The sequence below is a fragment of the Scyliorhinus torazame genome, chromosome 4 (assembly GCF_047496885.1).
Source record: "Scyliorhinus torazame isolate Kashiwa2021f chromosome 4, sScyTor2.1, whole genome shotgun sequence".
Taxonomy (NCBI): domain Eukaryota; kingdom Metazoa; phylum Chordata; class Chondrichthyes; order Carcharhiniformes; family Scyliorhinidae; genus Scyliorhinus; species Scyliorhinus torazame.
The window spans coordinates 108,899,523-108,911,551 of NC_092710.1; the positions used below are offsets into that span (position 1 = coordinate 108,899,523).

General features: G+C 45.5%; 1 protein-coding gene across 1 annotated transcript in view; it reads left to right on the forward strand.

Moving 5' to 3' along the window:
• pgbd5 (piggyBac transposable element derived 5) overlaps window positions 1–12,029 on the forward strand; it is a 93,528-nt gene that overhangs the window by 21,743 nt on the left and 59,756 nt on the right. The gene's annotated exons all lie outside the window — the stretch shown is intronic.

The following is a 12,029-nucleotide window of genomic DNA, read 5'->3' on the forward strand; positions in this document are numbered from 1 at the left end:
AGTTCCCGGGACTGCAGACAGCAACATGTTGTCTGTATCACTGTGGACTAGGTAGCTTGCAAGCTGAATAAAATAACTTCTTTTTACTTGCAAATCCATCTCGACTTTTATTGAGGCCAGACTGACGGAGAAAGAAATTTGGGAATCTACACCCCAAATAACATTCCCTTCAATATACAACCCAAACATCACCCGTACATTCCATGTAAAAAGCAAAGGAAAATTAACAATCATTCCATAAACAGCGTACTCAAAACCAATAATAACCACCCCCCCACCCCATGTTCGATGGCAACCAATTCTTGAAAATGAATGATAAACAGTCCTCATGAATTGTAGAACCCTTCCTTCATACCCCTCAGCTCAAACTTCACCTTCTCGAGAGTTAGAAATTGCAATAGGTCTCCCCACCAAGCCATGTCACAGGGCGGAGAAGCTGACCTCCACTCCAACAGGACCCACCTCCTGGCAATCAGCAAGGCGAAGGCTAAAACATCTGCGCCCGCACCTGCCTGCAGCTCTGGCCGGTCCGACATCCTGAATATGGCTCACGTGCACTACCCCTGAAATAACCTTGAAAACCTCCCTCCAACACTTCTCCAGCTTCAGGCAGGATCAAATAATGGGGGATGAGGAAATGGCTGAGGAACTGAACAGGTTTTTTGGGTCGGTCTTCACAGTGGAAGACACAAATTACATTCCAGTGACTGATGGAAATTAGGCTATGACAGGTGAGGACCTTGAGAGGATTGTTATCACTAAGGAGGTAGTGATGGTCAAGCTAATGGGGCTAAAGGTAGACAAGTCTCCTGACCCTGATGGAATGGATCCCAGAGTGCTAAAAGAGATGGCTAGGGAAATTGAAAATGCACTGGTGATAATTTACCAAAATTTATTAGACTCTGGGGTGGTCCTGGCGGATTGGAAATTAGCAAACGTGACACCACTGTTTAAAAAAAGAGGGAGGTAGAAAGCGGGTAATTATAGGCCAGTGAGCTTAACTTCGGTAGTAGGGAAGATGCTGGAATCTATCATCAAGGAAGAAATAGCGAGGCATCTGGATGGAAATTGTACCATTGGGCAGACACAGCATGGGTTCATAAAGGGAATTTTTTGAGGACATTACCAGTGCGGTAGATAACGGAGCCAATGGATGTGGTATATCTGGATTTCCAGAAAGCCTTTGATAAGGTGCCACACAAAAGGTTGCTGCATAAGATAAAGATGCATGGCATTAAGGTGCAAGTAGTAGCATGGATAGAGGATTGGTTAATTAATACAAAGCAAAGAGTGGGGATTAATGGGTGTTTCTCTGGTTGGCAATCAGGCTAGTGGTGTCCCTCGGGGATCAGCGTTGGGCCTACAATTGTTCACAATTTACATTGATGATTTGGATTGGGGACCAAGGGCAATGTGTCCAAGTTTGCAGACGACACTAAGATAAGTGGTAAAGCAAAAAGTGCAGAGGATACTGGAAGTCTGCAGAGGGATTTGGATAGGCTAAGTGAATGGGCTAGGGTCTGGCAGATGGAATACAATGTTGACAAATGTGTGGTTATCCATTTTGGTAGGAATAACAGCAAATGGGATTATTATTTAAATGATAAAATATTAAAACGTGCTGCTAGGACTAGGGAGGTTATGCTGCAATTGTATAAGGTGTTAGTGAGGCCACACCTGAAGTATTGTGTTCAGTTTTGGTCTCCTTACTTGAGAAAGGACGTACTGGCACTGGACGGTGTGCAGAGGAGATTCACTAGGTTAATCCCAGAGCTGAAGGGGTTGGATTACGAGGAGAGGTTGAGTAGACTGGGACTGGAGGCGGCGGACGGGCGGCCGGCCGGACGGGGAGCCGGGTTCACTCTGTTGGCTTCAGAGTGAGGTTGGGGTGGGGAGAGACAGAAGCCAGGCGGTGTGACCGAGCCTGGGGGGGGGTGGGGGGGGGGGGGGGGGGGGGGGGGGGGGCAGTGTGGGTGGGTGTGATTTGGGAGGGGGGGGTTGCTGATTTGCAGTAAGGGTTCCAGAACCAACAAATCACCCGCCTAAAAAAAAAATAATCAAATCTAATTCAACTGCCTCCCCACCCCTCAGGAAAAAAAAACGACCCCCCCCCCCCCTCCCCACACGCGCACACAAAACAGAGGCTGCAAGTAATGGCGACAGTGCAGAGTGAATGTCTGCAAAGTGCTTCCCCACTCTGGTGCTGGCTCCCTCTGAGGGTGGGGAACTGGGTCACACTGCAGGCGTTTAAGGTGGTCCACGCAAAAAAAAATGGTAAAAATTCAAAGCGCACCCCCCCCCCCCCCCCAAAGCATGATAATTAACTAACCCCCCCCCCCCACAAAAGTGTAACTGGGACTGTACTCGTTGGAATTTAGAAGGATGAGGGGGGATCTTCTAGAAACATATAAAATTATGAAGGGAATAGATAGGATAGATGTGGGCAGGTTGTTTCCACTGGCGGGTGAAAGCAGAACTAGGGGGCATAGCCTCAAAATAAGGGGAAGTAGATTTAGGACTGAGTTTAGGAGGAACGTCTTCACCCAAAGGGTTGTGAATCTATGGAATTCCTTGCCCAGTGAAGCAGTAGAGGCTCCTTCATTAAATGTTTTTAAGATAAAGATAGGTAGTTTTTTGAAGAATTTCTTATAATACTCCACTGGGAACCGATCTGGTCCTGCCGCCTACCCCAACTGCATCCTCCCAATTTCCTCCTTTACCTCCTGTTCCCCTACCGGCCTCTCCAGTTTGGTCCTATCTCTCTCCCCCAACCTCAGATACTCCAAACCGTCCAGGACATGTGCATCCCCTGATCCTCCCCTGGTGGCTCTGACCTATGCAAACTTTCATAGAACTCATCAAACAGCCTTTTAATCTGGTCCCGGGCAACCACAAACTTTCCCGCCCTATCCCACACCTGGACAATTTCCCTCGCCCCGTCTTCTCCCCATACTCATAAATCGCCCGCCTCTGCTGGCGCACCGCATTCCCCATAGATAACTGATTAAAACTAGCCTGTAATTGCAGCACGGTGGTGCAGTGGTTAGCATTGCTGCCTCATGGCGCCGAGGTCCCAGGTTCGATCCCAGCTCTGGGTCACTGTCCGTATGGAGTTTGCACATTCTCCCCATGTTTACGTGGGTTTCGCCCCCACAACCCAAAGATGTGCATGGTAGGTGGATTGGTCATGCTAAATTGCCCCTTAATTGGAAAAAAATTAATTGGGTACTTCACACACAGATGAGTCTCCTGTAACATAACCACATCAGCCTTTAAACTTTTTAAGTGCGCAAACACCCTCAACCTCTTCACTTCCCGCCAACCCCCTCACGTTCTACGTAACTAACCTAACCGGGGGTCTCTCACCCCCACCCCCACCCCCCTCTCCTATCCAACATAGTCATAGCTCCGGGCCCTGCCCACTGGACCTGGCCCGTCCGTCCCATTGTTGCCATGAAAACCCCCTCCCAGAATCTCCCATCCACTTGCTCTCTAAAACACCTCACCTAGTATCAATCCGATTCCCCCCGCCCTTTCACACTACCTAAGCCCATTAAAACGCCAGGCTCCATGTCTGCAGTCCCTCCCCATCACACCTCTGTTCACTAGCCGACTTAAGCTTGCTAGTGTGGGGGACCCTGCCCAGGTCCCACTCCCCTCCCCCCACCTGGTTCCAGGAAAACACCAAGAAAATACTCTTCAAACAGACAAATACAATGCAAACATACAAACCCCAGAAAACCGTTGTTACAAAAAACAACCCCAATCTCATCTTATCCAAAATGACAACTCTACCCATTTAACCCTTATAACAACATGAAACAAAAAATGGAACTATATACACTCTTCCATCACCCTCCCCTCGGTCCAAGACCAGTCCTCAGTCCCATTTCTCACTTCTGCCCCAGTCCTTCTGCCTTCACAAACGCCACCGCTGCTTTCACTGTCTCAGAATAAAGGTTTCTGGAGTTGTAGGTCACCCTCAACTTAGCTGGGAACACTACGCTGAACCGCACCCCACTATTTATACAGTGCAGTCTTCACTCAGCCGAAGACCGTCCGCTTCCTTGCCAGCTCCACAGTTAAATCCTGGTAAATGTGTACAACAGCTCCAGCCCACAGCACCTCCCGCTTCTGCTTCGCCCAACTCAGGACCTTCTCCTTAACATCGTACCTGTGAAAGCAAACAATCACTGCTCTTGGCGGCTCATTCGTCTTTGGTTTAGGCCTCAACAACTGATGAGACCGATCCAGTTCGTACCAGGAGGGATCTTCTCCCTCTCCCACCAGCTTCACCAACATCTTGGCAAAGTACTCAGTCGGCCTTGGCCCCTCCACCCCTTCGGGCAGGCCCCCGATCCTCAGGGTTTGCTGCCTCGATCTGTTTACCAGCTCCAATTTAACTCGCAGCCCTTTGTTGACCTCGACCACACTCTGCAGCTCCTCACCCATCAAGGTGAGCTGATTGCTGTGTTGCAACATGTTTCCTCCACGCCCTTCATTTTCTCACCCTGCTCCCGCACCTCAGCCGAAGTCCTTTGCACAGCCATCTTCACTGGGGCAATCTTCTCCTCCACCATCATCTTGTTCCTCAGCACCTCCATGTGCTTTGCAAACTGTTTCTCAAAGTCATCACCTTGGTCATCTTTTCTGCCGTAAACAGTGCAGCCCCACCCAGTGACCTAGCCTCTGCCATCTTTCCAGCTACCAAGCTGACCCTTTCGCTCGACGGCGAACCTTCATTAGCTCCCTTCTTCACATCGGCTTTCTTTTGGTTTTTTCGACATTCCCCCTCCTTCCTTACGTCTTCCTGCATTCAATTGTCAAAACATTTGCCCCTGGACATTACATTTTTAAAAAATCCAGCTCGAGCAAGAACCACCCAACATGCGATTTTCTCCTACATGCTGCCACTGGAAGTCATCCATGTTTCGATTTTGTGTGAAATACAGCGTGGGACTGGTTAAAAACAGCAGCACTCTCTGTGATGCCATTACAATGGCAGAGATTGAATCAGGGAGGTAACATTAACTGTGGGTATCATCTTGAACTCGACTACTGCTTGGGCTCTTGATTGAAAAGTGTTCTTCCATCAGATTTGCAAACAATGTGAGGTAGCACAATAACTTAATTTTTCTCATTTGTGTTTTTGCTGTTGATTGTGATGGATGTGTCACTGGTCTCTGCATGTGCCAGATTAAAAAAAAATCTTTCACAGTACCTGGAAGGATGGACCTGTAAGCTACCATGAATGTGAAAACCCCCAAATAGTACCCATGTGTGGGGTGTGTGTCAGGTGCCTCTGCAATTTACAAGTGCCAATTTCAATTTGCTACACTACAATTGCTGCTCATGATGCTGACGGCTCAAACATTGGGGAGACCAAATACGGGTTGGGTGACCGCTTTGCAGAACTTTCTATTCAATTCACAGTCTGATCCTTAGGTTCTGGTTGGTTGTTATTTTAATTCTCTGCCCCACTCTCACTTTGCCCTCTCTTTCCTTGGCCCAGTACACTGTTCCAACCTTGTGCACTGTTCCAGTAAAGCTCAATATAAACTCTAGGAACACCACATGTTCTCTCAATTAGGCACTTTACGAACTCCTGGAGTTGTTGAGTTCAGCGATTTCGGATCATAGGCACCGTTTTAATTTTTTATTTCTGACCACAACTGTTGCTTGAAAAAAAGATACATTTTGCCAAAGCTTTTTGTCTTGCATTCATTGGGACAATTCTCAAGGATGCCAATGTAAGGGGAAACAATACATTTATACTGTATGAAAAGAGAGTACCAATTGGTTGGCAAGTGGATCCTGAGTGGAAGTGGCTTTGCTCTTGAGAATGCACCAGTTGATGGTGACTGACAGTTAACCACCAAGAATTGTTTGTTATTTAAACCAGGCAACTTAACTCTTGATTGATTATGGCATTGTCCTGAGGAATGAACCAGTAAATGGCTGTCACTTATTTTGTTTCGCTGAAACAGGTGCAGTGTGTGTGTATATGTTCTTTCTGTCTACAAAGGACACGGCCTGTGTACTAATATATGTAGATTCCAGTACTGCCACACTGAGTTCAACTGACCACTTTCAATTGGTTGTCAATGCAATTCTTGGCACATTGATGATTATATTTTATTTAATTAAAAAAAATCTTTTTCTTGGCATTTTCAAAATTTCTAAACAGTTATATACATTGTTGGCCGTGTTTATTTACTGTATTATGCAGAAAGGTTTGTCTTGTCCTTCCCTATTTACATTCTTCCGCCCTCTGGCTCGGCGTGTGCCCCCCCCCGTTGACTGTCCCCCTGTTCTCTCCCCTTCCCCCCCCCCCCACTTTCTTTTCTTCCCCCGTTTACTTTGGCTGTGTTTCCACTGTGATTGGGGGTGGGGGGTGTTGCCCCTCCCTCCCACATTGTTTCCTTTTGTGTCTTTCCAGCCTTTTCTCCTCTTCCCTCTCCCCGGGTTCCGCCTTCCTATGATCTCCCCCTTGTCTTTATTTTTCTTTATCCTCTCCCTTTTAAAAAAATCTTTCCCGTTTCCCATCTTACTCGTTACTGGCCTCGAACAAGTTCTGGATCATGCCGACCAACTGCCCCCATGCATTTAGGAAGAATTCTTCCGACCCTCGGATGGCATATTTAATCTTCTCCAGATGGAGAAATTCCGAGAGGTCAGCAAACCAGTCTGCAGCTGTGGGTGGTGCTGCTGATCATTAACCGAGCAGGATTCTCCGGCGTACGATTAGGGAAGCGAAAGCTATGGTGTCGGCCCTCTTCCCCATGTGTAGCTCTGGCTGCTCCGATACCCCGAAGATTGTCACTATTGGGCATGGCTTCACTCTCACTGCCACAACCTTGGACATTGCCTTGGAAAAGGCTGCCCAGAACCCAGCAAGTTTGGGACAAGTCCAGAACATGTGGGTGTGGTAGGCCAGGCCCCTCTGACACGGTTCACATTTGTCACTGATGATTATTTAGCAAATGTTGTCCAATCATATCTAATGACGGACACTGTGTTTTGAGTTTTGCGAGCACGGACTGGTTGGGTATGATCTGTACCCTTGCCTGTTGCGAACAGTGGAAGGGAAATGCTGTTCCATACAATCTGCCAGTCTTTTCAATGGATGGCCTACATATCTGGCATCACACTGGGAATGAAATTTCTATACCATATTACTCTGTGAGATAGGTATAATAATAATCTTTTAACACTGCAATGAGGTTTTCTGTGAAATTTCTTTTTGACTTGACAGCAGCATCTTCTTAGTGATGAATATCCCTCATGGGTAGAAGTGTAACATGGCTAGATTCACCTGTTGCTCAAATATAATAATCTTTATTGTCACAAGTAGGCATACATTTACACTGCAATGAAGTTACTGTGAAAAGCCCCTTGTCGCCACACTCCAGCGCCTGTTCAGGTAAACAGGGAGAATTCAGAATGTCCAATTCACCTAACAGCACGTCTTTTGAGACTTGTGGGAGGAAACCGGAGCACCTGGAGGAAACCCACGCAGACACTGGAAGAACGTACAGACGCCACTCAGACAGTGACTCAAGCCGGGAATCGAACCTGGGATCCTGGTGCTGTAAAGCAACAGTGCTAACCAATGTGCTATCATGAGATACCTTGCCCTTCCAGGATATTTGGAGATAGACTGGGCACGTTTCAGGGCTGAAAGTGATGGGCTGTGGTATTCATGTGAATTGTCCTGATGCGTGCAAGACTAAAAGCATCAACAATGTATTTATTTTCCGCAATACTCAAGTTCTGTACGACCAAATGACAGCTGCTGTTAGTAATAACTCTGCTACCCCCCCCCCCCCCCCCAAGCTTTTTCAGTCAAGGATTACCCTCAGCAGTCTTAGTTACATATCCATACCCATCCTTTGTTTCTTGCCCCATTGTTGTCTCCTTGCACCATCATCCTTTTTTGTCATTTAATCTCTCGCCTTCCACCCTCTCGCAGACCTTCCCCTTTAATTCTTCCCTTCCTTCCCAATATGTTACTGTTGCATTGCCAACTTTTTCCAGTTTTGCTGAAAGGTCATTCACCTGAAACGTTAACTTAGTGTGTTGCAGGCATTTTTAGCTTTTATTTACGATATATCACATTCCTTGTATTTTGCTTTTATGTTGAATTTTGTTTTGTGTTTAATTGGCATATTGCATATTTGGACTAATGCCATTTTGCTGGACTAGAAATGTTCAAAAATGTTTTGGCATGTGAAGCAGACATTTTTTCTGAGGTTTACACTGCCCAGATTGTGCTTTGCAGAATATTTGTAGTTCTAAACATGTTGAGAGTACTGTGTTAATCGTATTCAGAAAGTTACCTTTCTCTCTCAGCTCTTTGCCCAGCTGAAGGGAAGGAACATCCCTACTAGCCGAATAGTGGAACGTTTTCATTATCGACAAAGTTCATTAAAATTATCTTTCGAGTGAAGGGAAAAAAAAATTCTCTCCCCTGACAGTTGTTCAAAGTGCCACTGCATTTTTATGTTCAAGGTGATTCATAAAACATACATGAATGTTTTATTTTTGAAGAGAAGAGACTATTTGTTCTGCAAGTACAATCAATAGAAACCCATTATTGGCAGAAACTGGTAGTGAGCCTGCCAAGCCTTAAAATAGATACTGATCAGTTTATTGTCCAGCTCTCTTCAATTAAAAGGCTGAATCATTGCTCGGCAGGAGGTTAGGCAAAAAATTCATTCAGCAAGAGGTTCATTAATATATTTGCGAGAACAACTCGGCAAAGAAACCCAGTAGACATTCTCTACTTAAATAGCTTTTGCTAAGGCATTGCACAAGAGGCTTCTCTAAGATCAAAGCCTCTGTTATTAGTGGGAATGTATTGGGCTGAATTGAGGGATATGCTGTTGGAACTTTCCATCTTGCATTTATCAAGGCAGACCAAGACTGCCAAATTTCAAGGGAACAATTTATTCTTCATTAGATAAGGGGTGCTGATTTTCTACCATGGCGAATGCACCAGGAAGCTATTGTCCCCATGCTTTTGTTTATTCAAAAAAGGTGCAATGTCTGGACATAGAAGGCAGAAGGCAAATTCTGCTGAGTACAAGTATGTCTATTTTTTTCAGCAGTAGTCAAGTTCTGTACTACCAAGTAAACTTGGCATAACACAGAAGCCCTCTGACTGGGCAGACATTCCTGGAGGTGGTCTCCCTTAATATTGAGAACGGCTGTTTTAAATTATTTAGTGAGTTTAATTTTTGTTGACAGCCAGATTTATGGATCTGAAGAGGAGTAATTACAAAACCGCTTTCTTCACATTACAAGTGCAGTACAACCAAGTTGAGGCAGTGATAGTTAATGTCATTAGTTTTGAGGTCACCCTGCATTGATGGTTTTAACAAAAAAAAAACCCTGTTAATTACAAATAGAATGAGAATCCCTCAAGCTTCCACTGATTATATGCAAGCATTTTAATCTTGCACCAGATTTGATTCACATCACTGTCAATTGTTCAAATTCCCTGTTTTTGTTTACACGTTTCCCTCAGAAGGAGGAGAACCCAGCACGAGCTTAGTATTTGGCTCTAAAATGGCCTAATGGCTACTCGAAGGCAGGATTCACATCGCAACATCTTGCGAAATTGAGTTAGGTCTCATGAGGCATAGGGAGCCTGGTAAATCCCAGGAGTGTGGTCTCGAAGACCCTCGAAGGCTATACTGCCCTGCCACAAGGGGTTACACCTATTATTCCTTGTATTGTGATGTGCATTAAAGAAATGAGTTTGTGTTTGTCTTGAGATCCCATAACTGAGTACAGATACCATAGTGATTGCAGATTGTGTTCCAATCTCCCTCACGTTTTTCCATTTTAATATGAGAACAAATCTCCAGAGAATGAGCAATACATTGGCTGGAGATATTCATCAATTACTAGGAGCAGGCAAATAATGATGCAGTGGTCGGGACATCCTAGTAGGAAGCTGTCAATGTTTTAGGCTGTACTAGAGTCAAAAATAGAGAGAGATGAGCAGTTGTTCATGTGGGGCTTGGTTTCATCAGCTGGAGACGAGGCACAAAAACCTTCTCATTGGAGAAATGTTAATAAAGAATAAATGTTGCCTTAACATCACGAACAAAACAAACAGAATTAATGCTGTTTTGTTCAAGGCAGTGAAGGAGAAGATTGTTAGCTAGACACTTGAAACAGATAAATGATTAGGATAGGGTTAAGGAGTTCCAGTCAGATTCTAAATTTAACTGGTGGTTTAATGAACTCAGCAACTGCCTTGGCTATTCTGGGTAAGATTTCTCTTTTTTTCTTGAGTATCTTATGAATTGAACAATCTTTGAAATGAAAATGAAAATCGCATATTGTCACAAGTAGGCTACAAATTAAGTTACTGTGAAAAGCCCCTAGTCGCCACATTCCGGCGCCTGTTCGGGGAGGCTGTTACGGGATTTGATATGATATCAAATCAATAGCAGTATGCCAAGGATCTAGCAGAGGTGAAAAAGACGAAGGGAGTAGTGCGCAAGGGTAGGTCATGGCTTGGATGGATACACAAATTAAGGACAATATTACTGACCGACTTTGATGTGGGATCGCCAGTGCTAGAGTGCATTTGACTTCGCTGTTGGTACAGAAAGGGAAAGCCCCTACTGCTCCAGTAGACCTAGCCTTCTCACTGTTCAATTTTGAATGGAAACCGCGACAAAGTTACTCATATACAACTGGTCCTTCTGCATATTGCATTCAATGACCATGTCGGTAAAAACTTCACGAAGCGCTGAGGAAATGCCCCTTGCACAATAGCACACCATTACAACCCTTTTGTTGGTTACTGAGAAGGCACTTGTTTGTGTGAATTCTATACCCTGGGGAAATTCACCATCAGTTTCATTAAGTTGTAAGAATTCCAAATGGCTCCCTATCTACAGTTATATTGAATAACACCCTCTCCACTTTCTATTAGCTGGGGAGATGTCAGGTGCGATTTAATGGCACGTTGCGCCCGAAAAGCAGCTCGCCATGCGCAGCATGACTGAGAAGCCGGGAGACCCCGCTCCTAGGATTTACCAGGCTCCCTATGCCTCATGAGACCTAACTCAATTTCGCAAGATGTTGCGATGTGAATCCTGTCCGTTGTGGGCAGGATCACTTTTCAGCAAATCTGCATATTAAAGCGAGGCAGTTAGTCTCACTTTAATGTGCAGATTCCGGAGTTACCCGAGGACGAGCGCCGTTCAATACTGGCCTCCACAAAAAGGACCAGACGTAGGGCACTCGAGACCCCCAGATGCATGCCCTTTGGGCACGGTGGCACCCTAGAATTGAACTGAGTGGCTTGCTAGGCCTTTTCAGTGGGGGTGCAGTTAAGAGTCAACCGCATTGCTGTGTGGGTCTGGAGTCACATGTAGGCCAGACTGGTTAAGGACAGCAGATTTCCTTCCCGGAAGGACATTAATGAATCAGATGGGTTTTTATGACAATCTGCAATGGTTTCATGGTCATCATAGAATTCAAATGTCACCATCGGCCATAGTGGGTTTTGAACCCGGGACCCCAGAGCATTACCCTGGATCTCTGGATTACTAGTTTGGTGACAATATCACTACGCCACCACCCTCCCATAGTGTAGTGAGGTTTTGGGGTCGGGCGGTGCTTCGGGGGCCTCTGAGATCGCAACACTATTTTTAAATGGCATCCCGATCTCTTGCTGCAACTGTGGAGTTCCGACGAGTTTTCAAAATGGGGCTATGTGTCACCTCAGCTGTGCGTTCCCCATTGAGGCCCCTTCGCAAACGCGTGTGCCGGGAAACACGTGGCTACATGTGCTCACGATGGGACTTTGTTCCCATTTACTTAAATCACACCCATCAACTTTCTTCATTTTCATTTCTCACAGTTTGCCCCTGTTTATAGTTTCTAGAGGGTAAACCATTTTATTTTGTAAAACAGAGGATTAAAGTGTAAAGAATTGAAAATTAGTGTGTGCACCATTGATACATTATTGTTAAAGAGCTGTTCTCCTCCCCGCTTTGGACAAT